The sequence below is a fragment of the Ambystoma mexicanum genome, chromosome 6q, assembly GCF_040938575.1.
Source record: "Ambystoma mexicanum isolate Mex_15411 chromosome 6q, UKY_AmexF1_1, whole genome shotgun sequence".
Classification (NCBI taxonomy): domain Eukaryota; kingdom Metazoa; phylum Chordata; class Amphibia; order Caudata; family Ambystomatidae; genus Ambystoma; species Ambystoma mexicanum.
The window spans coordinates 348,970,319-348,983,414 of record NC_090937.1 but is presented as its reverse complement, the minus strand read 5'-3'; positions in this window follow the sequence as shown (position 1 = coordinate 348,983,414).

Genomic DNA, 13,096 nt, shown 5'->3' with positions numbered 1-13,096 from the left:
TGAAATCGCATGCGAAACTTCACACGCACCCCTGAAATACACGTACCCTGCTGAAATCGCGTGTAAAACTTCCCGCGCACCCCTGAAATACACGTACCCTGCTGAAATCGTGTGTGAAACTTCACATGCACCCCTGAAATACACGTACCCAGGCCAATCGCGTGTGAAACTTCCCGCGCACCCCTGAAATACACGTACCCTGCTGAAATCGCGTGTGAAACGTCCTGCGCACCCCTGAAATACACGTGCCCAGGCCAATCGCATGTGAAACTTCCCGCGCATCCCTGAAATACACGTACCCTGCTGAAATCGCGTGTGAAACTTCCCGCGAACCCCAGGAATACACGTACCCCACTCAGTATATGCATGCTTTTTATTTGTGCACACTTTTGTAATGCGCAGGGACACTACCACCTGCCTTCGTGTGGCGGACGTGTTTAGGCCTGTGCGTGTCTTTGCCCGTGCGCGGGTTTGCCCTATTCGATTCCATGAATACGTGTGGTTCGCCTGCGTGTGGGCGTTCCGTGTACTTCCCAGCAGTACTTCCCCTGTTACGCCTTCTTTTTCACGCATTATTCCCCATTACGCGTGTTACGCCCCCTGTTCCGCCTACTTTTGTTGTGTGCGCTGCGCTATGTGCGCTTTCGCTGTGCGCTTAGCGCATGCCGTTTGGAGACGTGTGCGCCAGCGTGTGCCATGCATGGATTTGGCGCACAACCAGTGGGAAAGTAGCGCAGCGCCTTCCTTGAATCGCACGTGTGCGCGTGCGCTTGCTTTCTCACGCTTGCGCCTCCTTGCGCTGGGATTTTCTGCACACGTTTGTTCCTTGAATCGGCCCCTGAGTCTCTGAGGGAAGGTGAGGAAGGGTAGAGTTCTTTTGAGAAGGAAGAGCTGAAAGTGGGACTTCTTGACAATGTCCTGAATGTGAGGGATGATGTAAAGGGAGGAGTCGAAGATAACTCCGAGATGCCTGGCTTCAGAGGAGGGGGCAGGGGGAAGGCCCATGGAGGAAGGCCAGAGTGAAGGGAAGAAGAAGGGTGCAGGGGACCCAACAGGGATAATCTCTGTTTTGCTGGCATTGAGGCAGAGGTTGTTAGCAGTGCACCAGGCCTCGAAGGCAGAGAGGCAGTCAGGGATGAAGGAAGGTGCAAGGGCATCAATGGGAAGTTTGAAGAAGAGTTGAGTGTTGTCAGCGTAGCACTGGAAGTTGGAGGAGAAGGAGGAAATGAGGTGTGCCAGCAGAGAAAGGTATATGTTAAAGAGCTAGGGTGAAAGAATGGGGCCCTGGGGGACGCCAAAGGTGGAGGAGGAAATGGGGGAGGAGAAAGGGCCCAGAATAGTTTTGGAGGAACGGAGGTAAGCCAGTTCAGTGTCTGCTCCGAGATACCAAGGGTATTATGGAGCCTTTTTATGAGGATGGAATGGTTCACTGCTGGATTTTAATTTAGTGAAAATAGAAGAGAAAATAAAAAGCCAAGCTACTGCAGAGGCCCTGGATTACATGGCAAAACTTTCTAAGTTTGGCCTTTTTCACAACATAGTTTCTCCCTAGGTTCCCAGAGGTCTTACTTGACAAAGCTCCATTCACTGGCATTGACAAGGTTCATACTATCATTGCGACTGTCCACCCTCTCAGTCTGGGAAATCACAGGGGCTTGGGTTGGTGTTCCTAGGGGAGATTTGTGTAGGCTCTGCCACAAGGGGGTTGAGACGGCAAGAGATATCCCGACACAATGCACAGCCCTCAATTTAGAGCATAATAGAGCATATAGTCATTTTGCTACTCATGTGTCGGATCATTTCCTTTCGCTAGCTGGTCATGCTACAGATGTAGCAGACTATATCTTGTCGGCTGACGTGGATATTATGCTTCTGACCAAAACCTGGCTGCGTGAGGCTAATTTACATTCCTTACAACTAGCCACTCCTGTGGGCTACAGAATCCTGTACTCAGGGCAGTGTGGGGGCGTGGCAATCATTTTTAGAGAACATTTTAACTTCTTTGTATCTAGTACACCAATACTTGATGCTTGTGAGAGCTTATTGGTTAAACTTCATTTGAGCTCTACAACTAATTTTAGTCTCCTTATACTCTACCGCCCCCAGCCACTTGCCAGATTTCCAGGAACAACTCATGGCCTTTCTAGGCTCCCATATAAAACCACAGACTCCATTTATAGTGGCCGCAGATTTTAACCTGTGGGCTAATGACTACTGATCTGGAGGCAGGTACTCTATTGAACCTCTTGGAGAGTGTAGGCTTTAAACAATGTGTTACCGTCCCCACTCATCAAGGAGGTAATACATTGGACTGGATACTGTCCAGAAATCAGACTCTCTCATCAATAAATGTAAAAGCCTGTTGTTGGTCTGATCACTACCTAATTTCCTTTTCTATTTTTACATCTGGTTATGTCATGGAGGGAACATGCACAGGCTTAAAACCTTTTTTGCGCAGATGTATTCGTAATGCCACTTATGAGGCTTTTACATCCATTATCTCCTCCCAACTCTTTGCTATTGAGGATAATGGCTCATTGGAATCCTACACCGCTCATCTACTTAATATTTTAAATCTTGCCTTCGATAAGTTAGCATCTCTTAAATCCTGTTATAGAAAGAAAGAAGTATATCCTATTTATTTTTATTTATTTTATTTATATATTTATAACGCGCCGAAGCTCCCAAGCAGTGCTAGACTTTGGTTTTCTCCAGATGTCTTGGCCGCTAGGCAGTTCAAACGTCATTTTTGTTCGCAAGGAAGGTAAAAATGAGCTATGAACACTCGCGGTGTACTTAATTGTTCGTAAATACACAAACTGGGGGTGTCCTCAGGACGCTGTCCGTATTGTAATTTGTCTAGTTGAATGTGTTCTAAGAACACTCGCAGTGTCCCGAAATGGTTGCAATTACACAAAATGGGGGTGTTCTGAGAACGTTGTTTGTATTGTTCGTTGTGAGGGTGAAAGTGTTTTAAGAGCACTCCTTTTGTCCGCTAATAGTACAATTTCCTAGGGGCGTCAACCGACTTTTTGTCCACTAAAGAAACGATAAATCCAGCTGGTGTGCGTCGACATTATGTGATAATCCTATGACTGGCGCTATTGACCTGGCTGACTTGCTTTTGCGACACTAAATCATATCTCCCGCCACTAAGCCTGATATTATCAAAGCATTCATATTCCCCGCCTCTCTCCGTGACGTTACAGGGTGCGTAATGAAACGCACCCAGTCGTCTCCAGTACTACGCGACTTTACACAGAACCCGGAAGACAACACACATTATGTCACAACACAGCGTGCCACAATTCAGAATATGAAACTGTGATTTAAAAGCAAAGAGCAAGATTGTAAATGTTGTAAAGTACATTTATTTGACATCAAATGTTTAGAGAATATTCAGCAATTTGCATTTGTCTTTGTTGTCGATCCGCAAAAGTTCATGTTGAGACACGCGATGTTCCTTTGCGGTGCAGAGAGTGTTAGATCAGGTTACAACTCAGTGCGTCACAATTCGGAATATGAAACTGTGGTTTAAAAGTAAACAGCAGGATTGAACACTTGGTAAAGTACATTTATTTCACATGAAATGTTTAGTGAATATTCAGCGATTTGCTATTGTCTTTGCTGTCGATCAGCAAAGGTTTATTTGGAGCCGTGCGTTGTTCCTTTGCGGTAGATAGGCTGTTGGTTTATGATAAAAGCAGTAAATGGTCTCTCTGATAATCAGAAGGTTGCTCCAACAACGAGCCATTAGACCACCGTATTGGTTGGTATGTTGTTTGTAGCCGCTAGTACTGCGTAAGGGCATATTGGTCCTTGGCGATTGTCCCATAAAATGGTGAGGGTCATGAAGTTGCATATTTGGACTTGCACCTGGCAGTTGAAGACCCCATCCGCTGGAGTCTGTAAATTGTGACATAGACAAAACAGGGCCAAGTACCTGTTTTAAAAAACATAAATTAGTCTCACCAGCCGATCTTCATTAAAAATCATCATTTTATTTATTAGGGCGTGAAACTATTTGCTATCGAAGATAGTGCAACAGAGTATGTTAATAATAAAAAATAATATTTTCCCATTCATATAGCGCTTAGAAATGTGAGGTATCTAAGCGGTGCTTATTATTAACCACGGTGTGTGGTGCTCATTTATCGACCATGGAAGGATGAAAGGCTGAGTTTGGGCTTGCCTGGATTCGAACTTGCCTTAGCAAGCTGTGCACGGATGTCAAAGCGAGCGCTGTACTCGCTGTGCCACTCGACAGGCTACAGTAAAGTGGCACAGCGAGTAGAGCGTTTGACCGCCTATAGACCGGTTAAATTATTTCTATTAACCCACTCTGTGTCGTCTGCCTTTTTCAGAGCCCTCTAAACGACAGGGGATCAATTCGGCAGTGATAGTACGCAGTAGAAAACATTATGCCACTTTCAACGAACAAGTTCAACTTCAGCGGTCTTTAATGCTACGCTATTGTAATTATATTTGGTATAAAGTAATGTAAAGGGTTACTTACAGTACAATTGCAATTTCCATTGTCTACGAGTGGTGCAGTCCGAAAATACGACTCTGCGTGTGCCAACGATCTTTCGCATAGTGATATAATATGTAAAAGTGGTTTCGTTTCAGAAATTTCATCTTTATCTTCTGTTACGTTTTAGCAACACTCCTTCAAGAGAAGTCTTTCATCACAATCTCTGTCTGTCAAGGTCAAAACACAATACAACCTTATAGTCTGCTTCGTGAGCCTCTCCGGGGCCCGAGAAAAAAATGAAGCAGCTGACCTTCACTGTGAACGAGCATAAATTCTTACTTTGCAACATTCTGTGTAAAGCCATCTGTAGAAGTTGGTTTTTGCACGCCATGTTTGTATATTGTTTACGTGATATTAAAAAAAGTTTGTTTAAAGGACGTTATGGTTCTAAGTACAGCCGAAAGACCCCTGAATAGTTATGGTAAGCTATGTAAAATAACTCACGCCAACACCATGCACTGCTAAGACTAACACCCATGACATCAAAGATGACATCGCAAATGTCATTGATGAAATCACTGATGACATCACATGTGTATGTACTTTTCATGGAATTTGTGTACTAGGGATTTTCATTATAATGTTCCGAAAAAAGTGTCAAGGATATTGCAATAAATATCATACCGTTATTAGTGCTTTGCACAATGCATTTATATCAATAAATAGCATTGTATTATGGGATTCTATGTAGTATACTGAGCTGCTAATGGAGAAAGATAGCATTGTGTGCAGAGTACAAGATAAAAGTATAATATTTGTAATGTTAATATGTAGAATAATGAAATGATAATTGTCCTGAAATGTTGGAAAATTCACAAAATGGGGTGTTCTGAGGACGTTATTCGTATTGTGTGATTGCTTAGCTGTATGCAATGAGGGAATGGTACAGAGAGTAAAGTGGACGCCGTCCGCGGACACCGCGGCTGTTCGTGGACAGGGCGTGGTAAATCCGGGTTTTTCCAGGAAATCCAACATGGAAAGAAGACTGTACGGATCAGCCAATCAGATGTCGAGGTTGTGGATTTGTGTTGAAAGAGACTGTGTGTGGTGAAGATGGCAGAAGTGGAGAAAGTCAGGGTGTTGGTGCTCGGAGATATGTTTGTGCATGGTTTACAGCAGTACGCTGAATGCAGGCATGTTGCAAAGAACTTTGATGTCAAAGGAGTGGAGGTGGTGTGGAGCACTGTGTCTGATTGCAATGTACAGGGAATTGTACAAGTTTGTGCGGATATGGCCACGATGAACAGTCCGCATGTGGTAGTTTTGCACTATGGTGCTTTCCATTTGGGCAACGTCAGTGCCCCTACTTTGTTGGCTGATTTGGAATGCTTGGTTCAAGCCGTAGTGAAGATCCTTCCAAATGCGAAAGTAATTTTTTCTGGATTACTACCCAGGGCAATATGGGACAATAGTTCAGTTTTTTGTCCTCAGCAAAACATTGCTAGGTGTGTCATCAACCGAGGCATGTGTGCCTTCATGCTTAGAGCTGGTATGTTCTTCTGTAACAATGAGAATATTGATGCCAGTAATGCTGTTAATTTTAAAGAAGATGGCATTTCTTTATCTTTTACCGGAAATGCCTTTTTATTTTGGAATGTAAGGGTTGCTTTGGAGAAGGTTATGTGAAGATTTTAGGAGTAAAGTAAGAAAAAAAAACAAGAAAAAAAATATAAAATAACAGGTGTCTGTCAAGCATCTGTAAAAAAGAAACAGCTCTTTTCAGAGCCAACTTCAAAGGGGAAATGGGGCACAATATTTAAATTTACATTCACCACGCTCAGATTTTCGATGTGTCCGCGGACATGGCGGTAGTCCGCGGACATGAAAATCACTAAGAGGGGGTTAGTATGTTCTATCTTACATGTCAGGGATATTATGGTTAAGTTGTGTTACTAAAAACCTATGAAATTCAGTGAAAAAATTTGTTAAAAGGGACTTTATGGTTCCAAGTAAAACCGAAAAACCCTTGAAATTCGCCAGTTATGGTAACATAAGCAACCATAACTCGCGCCACCGTGCACTGCTAACACTAACACCCAGGACATCGAAGATGACATCACAAATGTCATTGATGACATAACTGATGACATCACATGGCTGGCTTTCCCTTTTTATCCTTTACTGACATATCAAAGCCACATAGTTTTCTGCAGTAACAGTCAGGAAGTAAAAGTTGAAAAGGTACTATATTTGTAGACTTGGGTTCCTGTCACATCATATATGAAACATGTACGTAGCGGAAGATACAGGCTTGAAAGAGAGGAATCCTTTCTGTGCATGAAGATAATCATTATGGTATCAGCACTTTGTCATAGTGTTAGTTTTTATTACTCTACCTTCCCGCTATATGCTCATATTTGTATACATTATAGACACTCTCCATAGAGTGAATGGGAAAAAAATTTTGCTCACGTCTACAGCCCAAACCGCTGGACGGCTTTCCACCAAATTTGTACCAGGATCAGCGGCTTGGTCCCGAAAGCGTGCTTTTGCAAATTTGGTGAAAATTCGTCCAGTAGTTTTTTTTTAAAATGACCAAAAAGTAGGTTAAAAAAAAATTAGTGATATCTGTGTTAGGTTTGCGGATACACTTCCCTGTTCGCTCCGCGGAAAGTGTCCTGATTGGCCAATCGTCTTGCGTGATGTTCGCGGACATGCAAAGTGTTCGCTGATTGGACGGCGTGGAGCGTGAAGCGCGTCAGATTTTTCGGTAGCGCCCGCCATATTGGATTCGCGGACGTCCCGGACAGCGCGGTGAAACTTTGTTCAAAATGTGTATTTTGTAGAGTGTGTTGGTGTGTAGGAGTGTTTGGGGAGGGTGGGAGTGTGTGAGATAGGATGAAAGTTGTGTTTTTTATGTGTTAGACGTTCTTTTTGTGTTCGATTTGGACATCACGGGTGTTCTGAAATTTTCTAAATAAACTGACTAGGGGGTGTTCTAAGGAGTCAAAATGTGTCAGTTTTGTTCGCAAGCAAAGTGAAACTGTTCTAAGAACACTCGCGGTGTCCGGGGAGTGTTCGTAGGTGGTGTACTGAGGACGCTGTCCGTATTGTTCTCTGTCAAGTTGAATGTGTTCTAAGAACACGCGCGGTGTCCTGAAATGTTTGCAAATAAACAAAATGGGGGTGTTATGAAGACGCTTCTAAGAACACTCGCAGTGTCCGGGGAGTGTTCGTAGGGGGTGTCCTGAGGAGGCTGTCCGTATTGTTCTCTGTCAAGTTGAGTCTGTCCTAAGAACGCTCGCGGTGTCCTGAAATGTTCGCAAATAAACAAAATGGGGGTGTTCTGAAGACGCTTCTAAGAACACTCGCAGTGTCCGGGGAGTGTTCGTAGGGGGTGTCCTGAGGACGCTGTCCGTATTGTTCTTTGTCAAGTTGAATGTGTCCTAAGAACACTCGCGGTGTCCTGAAATGTTCGCAAATAAACAAGATGGTGGTGTTCTGAAGACGCTTCTAAGAACACTCCCGGTGTCCGGGGAGTGTTCGTAGGGGGTGTCCTGAGGACGCTGTCCGTATTGTTCTTTGTCAAGTTGAATGTGTCCTTGGAACACTCGCGGTGTCCTGAAATGTTCGCAAATAAACAAGATGGGGGTGTTCTAAAGACGTTTTTGAGAACACTCCCGGTGTCCTGGAATGTTCGTAGGGGGTGTCCTGAGGACGCTGTCCGTATTGTTCTCTGTCAAGTTGAATGTGTCCTAAGAACACTCGCGGTGTCCTGAATTGTTCGCAAATAAACAAGATGGGGGTGTTCTGAAGACGTTTTTGAGAACACTCCCGGTGTCCTGGAATGTTTGTAGGGGGTGTCTTTAGGACGGTGTCCATATTGTTCGTTGTTAAGTTGAAAGTGTTCTAAGAACTATCGCGTTGTTCTGAAATGTTCGTAGGGGGTGTCCTGAAAACGGTGTCCGTATTGTTCGCTGGCAAGCTCAAAGTGTTCTAAGAACACTCACATTGTTCGCGGACATTAAAAGTTTCCCATAGATCATAGTTGAAATGTTTGACTCTATGGATGTGATATGCTGCAGTGGTTGTTGCCAGGGCATAGAGTCTTGGGTGCATGGCCAAGTGGCCATGCACCCAAGACTCTATGCCCTGGCAACAACCACTGCAGCATATCACATTCATATTTGTTTATAAGTTTGGGTGAAAAACAAATGTATAAGGAACAAAGGTATTAGATACTATGGATGTGATGTGCTGCTATGGTTGTCCTTATTATTGTATACTTACTGTTTGGTCTAGTAATGGGAGTCCATGTTTTTTTTCTTCATTTCTGTGATAAAAGAAAATAGCATGTTAGTATTAGTATTTTGTAATGACTTATTACATTGTATAAGCAATATACTTTTATTTTTTTTCGACCCTCATATTTAGTAGAGTACAAATCAGAGTACTGTGCAATTTGCTCAGTTTCTGTATTTGTTGCTAAAATCATTGGGTCTGTGGGAGAAAAAAAAATCCATATTGGATTTAAAAAAAACCCTTTTTCTGTTATGCTACAGTTTATTTGTTTGTTTGTTTTCAGTGTTTACTTGTTGTTTCTGGCTAATGCTTTATACTTTGCTTTGTTGTATTTCTTTTGGAACAGTAACAGATTCTTCATTTGTTTTGATATTATTAAATTTTGGGACAGTTAGATACCAATTGGCGTATTCTAACTGTGTATTTTTTGTGGTATTCATTTATCTGATTAGTTGTTGTAGAATCTTTGAGCAGTTAGATAGGTTTTGGAGTATTCTAACAGTTTATATTTTTGTAACACAAATACACTGAAAGATTAAATACAGTTTATTTATCCAATTTTGGTTTTAAGAACATCAAATAAGCGTTTGTAAGAGTTGCTGGTAATCTCTGCTTTAGAGTAATGGTACTATCATTACATTCAAACCATCCACATTTCTTTTTTATGTATGCAGTGTAGTGCCCTGAATTGGTTGTGGCTCCTGCGTGGTAGATTATACCTATTGTTGTGAAGGTTTTCTTACCAAGTGATATTTGACCATGTGTGAATCCAGTCAGCTTGCAGTTGTTTTTGGTACCATCTGCATTGTAACGTAGAAGTATTAGTATTACGTATTTACTATGTGTTTGTATTACTAACGTGGAGCGATTATCTGAATTGCAAGTAGAGCATAATCTACCATGGTTTGCATTTTGTACAAGTTGCTGAAATGGAATGGATTCACAATTTGGTATTGATATATATATGAAGCGTTCATTGGGGATTTCTTCTTGTATCACATTGTTGCAGAGAGTGCATGTATGTTTCCACATGTATGAAATCTGAAAGATTTCATTTATAGGTATGTTTTTGTTTTCCAGTACTTGTAGTAAGTACATTAGAAATTCTTGTGGATCTTCCTGTGAGTTTATAGTGAATTTCACCATTCCAGCACAGTAGTCCAATTGTCGTCTTATTCCAAAAACACTATGGCCCTCATTACGACCCTGGCGGAAATCGAAAAACGATGGCGGAAATGCAATACCGCCATCGAATAGCGCTCGGTGCGACTATGACCCGTCACCGCAAAGTACGAAGCCATTAGCGACACCGTAGTGAACGCCAACGCTAACTGCACCAAGCACGCGCGCGCGCGCCATGCCAAACCGCAAACACCACCATGGTGCAACGGTACGCCAATTCCGACCCTAGCGGACATGTACCTAACGCCATCAGGCATGGCGGAATGTACCATTCCGCCATGGCGAGAAGTACGGCATCGCGAATCAACCGTAAACGGCCCCACTGAGTGCCTGTACACCGCTCCCTGCCCACAAAGTACAACTCCCCGTAGGTGCAATGAAGCCACAATGCAACCATTGAAATGTACAAGTCACCCATGCATGCCAACGAACAAAAGAAACACAAGAGGGGCCAATGGGAGCTGCAGGGCACAGATGGCACGAATACAGAAGCCATCCCAATGGACATGACCACAGTCCCCCACCAAGAAACGCACGCAAACACAGGCACCTGTGACCAGCAATATTCCGAAAACCACATCATTCAACCAGTCCACCTGGCTGACCGGCATCTGTTACACAAAACCCAATCCCCCGCCCCTGAGCATGACAACATTCAAACTGGCATATTGGCAGCCCCCATCCCTGACCTCACTGGGCTTCGTAGGCAAACGCGCACAGCACAGTACCACGCAACTAAACCCCGAAGCTGGAACCCAATGCAGATCTCCTCACAATACATCGCCCCCCAAATAGGCATATGCCACATCACTTGCAAAGAAAAACGCTACACGGGCCAAATCAGAATAGAAATTTTATGCACATCAAAATCACCAAGCACATACAGCCATCAGGCCATGACCTCCAAAACACTAATCACCATTGTGGGCTGCTTCCGCAAGAAATGACCAGCCACTACCTGTGTGTCGCCCTGTTCCCCCATGGTACACAGAGCCACATTCACGTACGAAAAGGCAACATGGAAGCGCACAGAACCGCAGGGCCGTCCCAATGGGGAGGCACTAGTCCAGCTGAAAGGCCGAAATGTTGCTCCGAGCCACCAGTACTGCGTAAGGGCATGTTGCCCATTGGCGATCGTCCCATAAGATCGTAATGCTGCTCCACTGATTAACACGAAGCAGCAGGTGTCGGGAGTAAAATCCATCTGCAGGAGTGGCATACAGATGGCAGTGGCAAAAGGGGAGGAGATACCTGTCAACCAAAAGAAAAGAAAAAGAACAGAATGGCCATCAGAACTACATACCAACAACTCACTTCAATGATCACACGAAATCCACAGCCATATGCATGCTAGCCCACTCCAAAGGAACATCACCACCCCAAAACCACTTGCGACTCATAACCATCTATATCGAGGTGCAAACACCATCACAAACGAGTGTCTGAGGGCGCCTCGAGACAGGGAGGGCTCAACAAGGCCAGATGGACGATGGTCCCACTATGGCAGCCCTGCATCACATAGCGTAGGGGAGGCGGATAGATCCCAAGAAGCCCTGTACATGGCAAACTCTGTATCAAATCACCTGCCCATGCATCCATCCATCATTCCCTCATCCCGGGATCAAAATGCCTGAATAATTACTCACATAACATTAGAAACATCCATTGAGTCTGTGCGTTATGCAGCCTGCTAAATCCACAGTGCCCCAGCCCGTAATTCCAGTGTTGTGAAGTAACATGTACTTGGGAACGGACGGCCTCATCGCCCACGTAGCTATTGCGCATCCCAAACTATTCATATCAATCATTGCTCCCTCGCCATGGGCCCTGTCTCAAGGACATAGAACAATAGAACGTTACATTTGCAGTCAGACCTGTGGGCATCTCCTCGCCGCTAGCTGGAAACCGAAAGCGCCGCCCTTCGAATTCCTCATTTGCAACATCACGTCGAAAAGGCATCTGTGGCCGTTTGAAATCACTAATTATTCCATCGAGTGCGGCTGTGTGTGAAAATGGCAACTGCCTTCACCCACGAATGGGACGCCCCGCCCGTCGTTGCAACTCGGTACAGTGATGCATGAGGGCCCACCGTTACTCGAGTACTACGTCCCACTGACCCCTCACAAGTCTGTTCGCGACTGCACAGATAGTATGTGAAACAATGGGACCACAGCAGAATGAACATATCAACCAATCTTACACGGCCATCGGGTACAAATACATGATTGCAATAGCAAGATACAATTCCCCGAATTGCAGCGTTGTGCGCGGGACGTGCTCGGCCAAAGGGGAGAGCAGTTTGCACAGGTGGAATCAATCACCACAGGTGGAGGCCATACAGCCTGAAAACACATAAATTGCACAGCCAGTCTCCTCCCACCACCACACCGAAATGCTACCGGCAGGACTCGCGATGTTGGCCCTGGGGGACCTGATAGCACTGCAAGTGCTCCGACTCCAAGAAGTAGACGAACACCAACTACAACCAGCCGCACGGAGGAGGAGGAGGCCAAGGCAGGGCCAGCAAGGCCCACCAGCACAGCCATTACCACCACGCAGGCAGCCTGCAATTCAACGCCTCCGAGCACATCCGTTCAACCTCACTGATGAGCAGATCCACACCCTCTACCGTCTGGACCGGGACACCATAGCCGCCATTGTGGACATGACACAGGCTGACCTTGTCAGCATGATAGATAGCCCAACCGCCATCCCACCCCTACTGAAGGTGGTGTCTGTACTCCACTTCCTGGCCACAGGCACCTACCAGCACACAGTCGGACAGTTGCATGGCATTTCTCAGCCACTGTTCTCACGGACACTATTGCAAGTGCTCGATGCCCTCCTGAAGCACGCAGACGACTACATCTCTCTACCACGCTCGGAGCAGGAAATAACCAACACAAAAGTGGGATTCCATGCACTTGCCGGCATACCGGGTTGCATTGGTCCCATCGACTGCACCCATGTTGAATTGGTCGTCCCACATGCCATGGAGGCCCAGTACCGCAACCGAAAACAATTTCATTCCCTGAATGTACAGATGGTGTGTGACTCCAACAGGATCATTACACATTGTTGTGCCCGATTCCCTGGATCAACCCATGATTCTATGGTCTTGAGGAACTCTACAATACC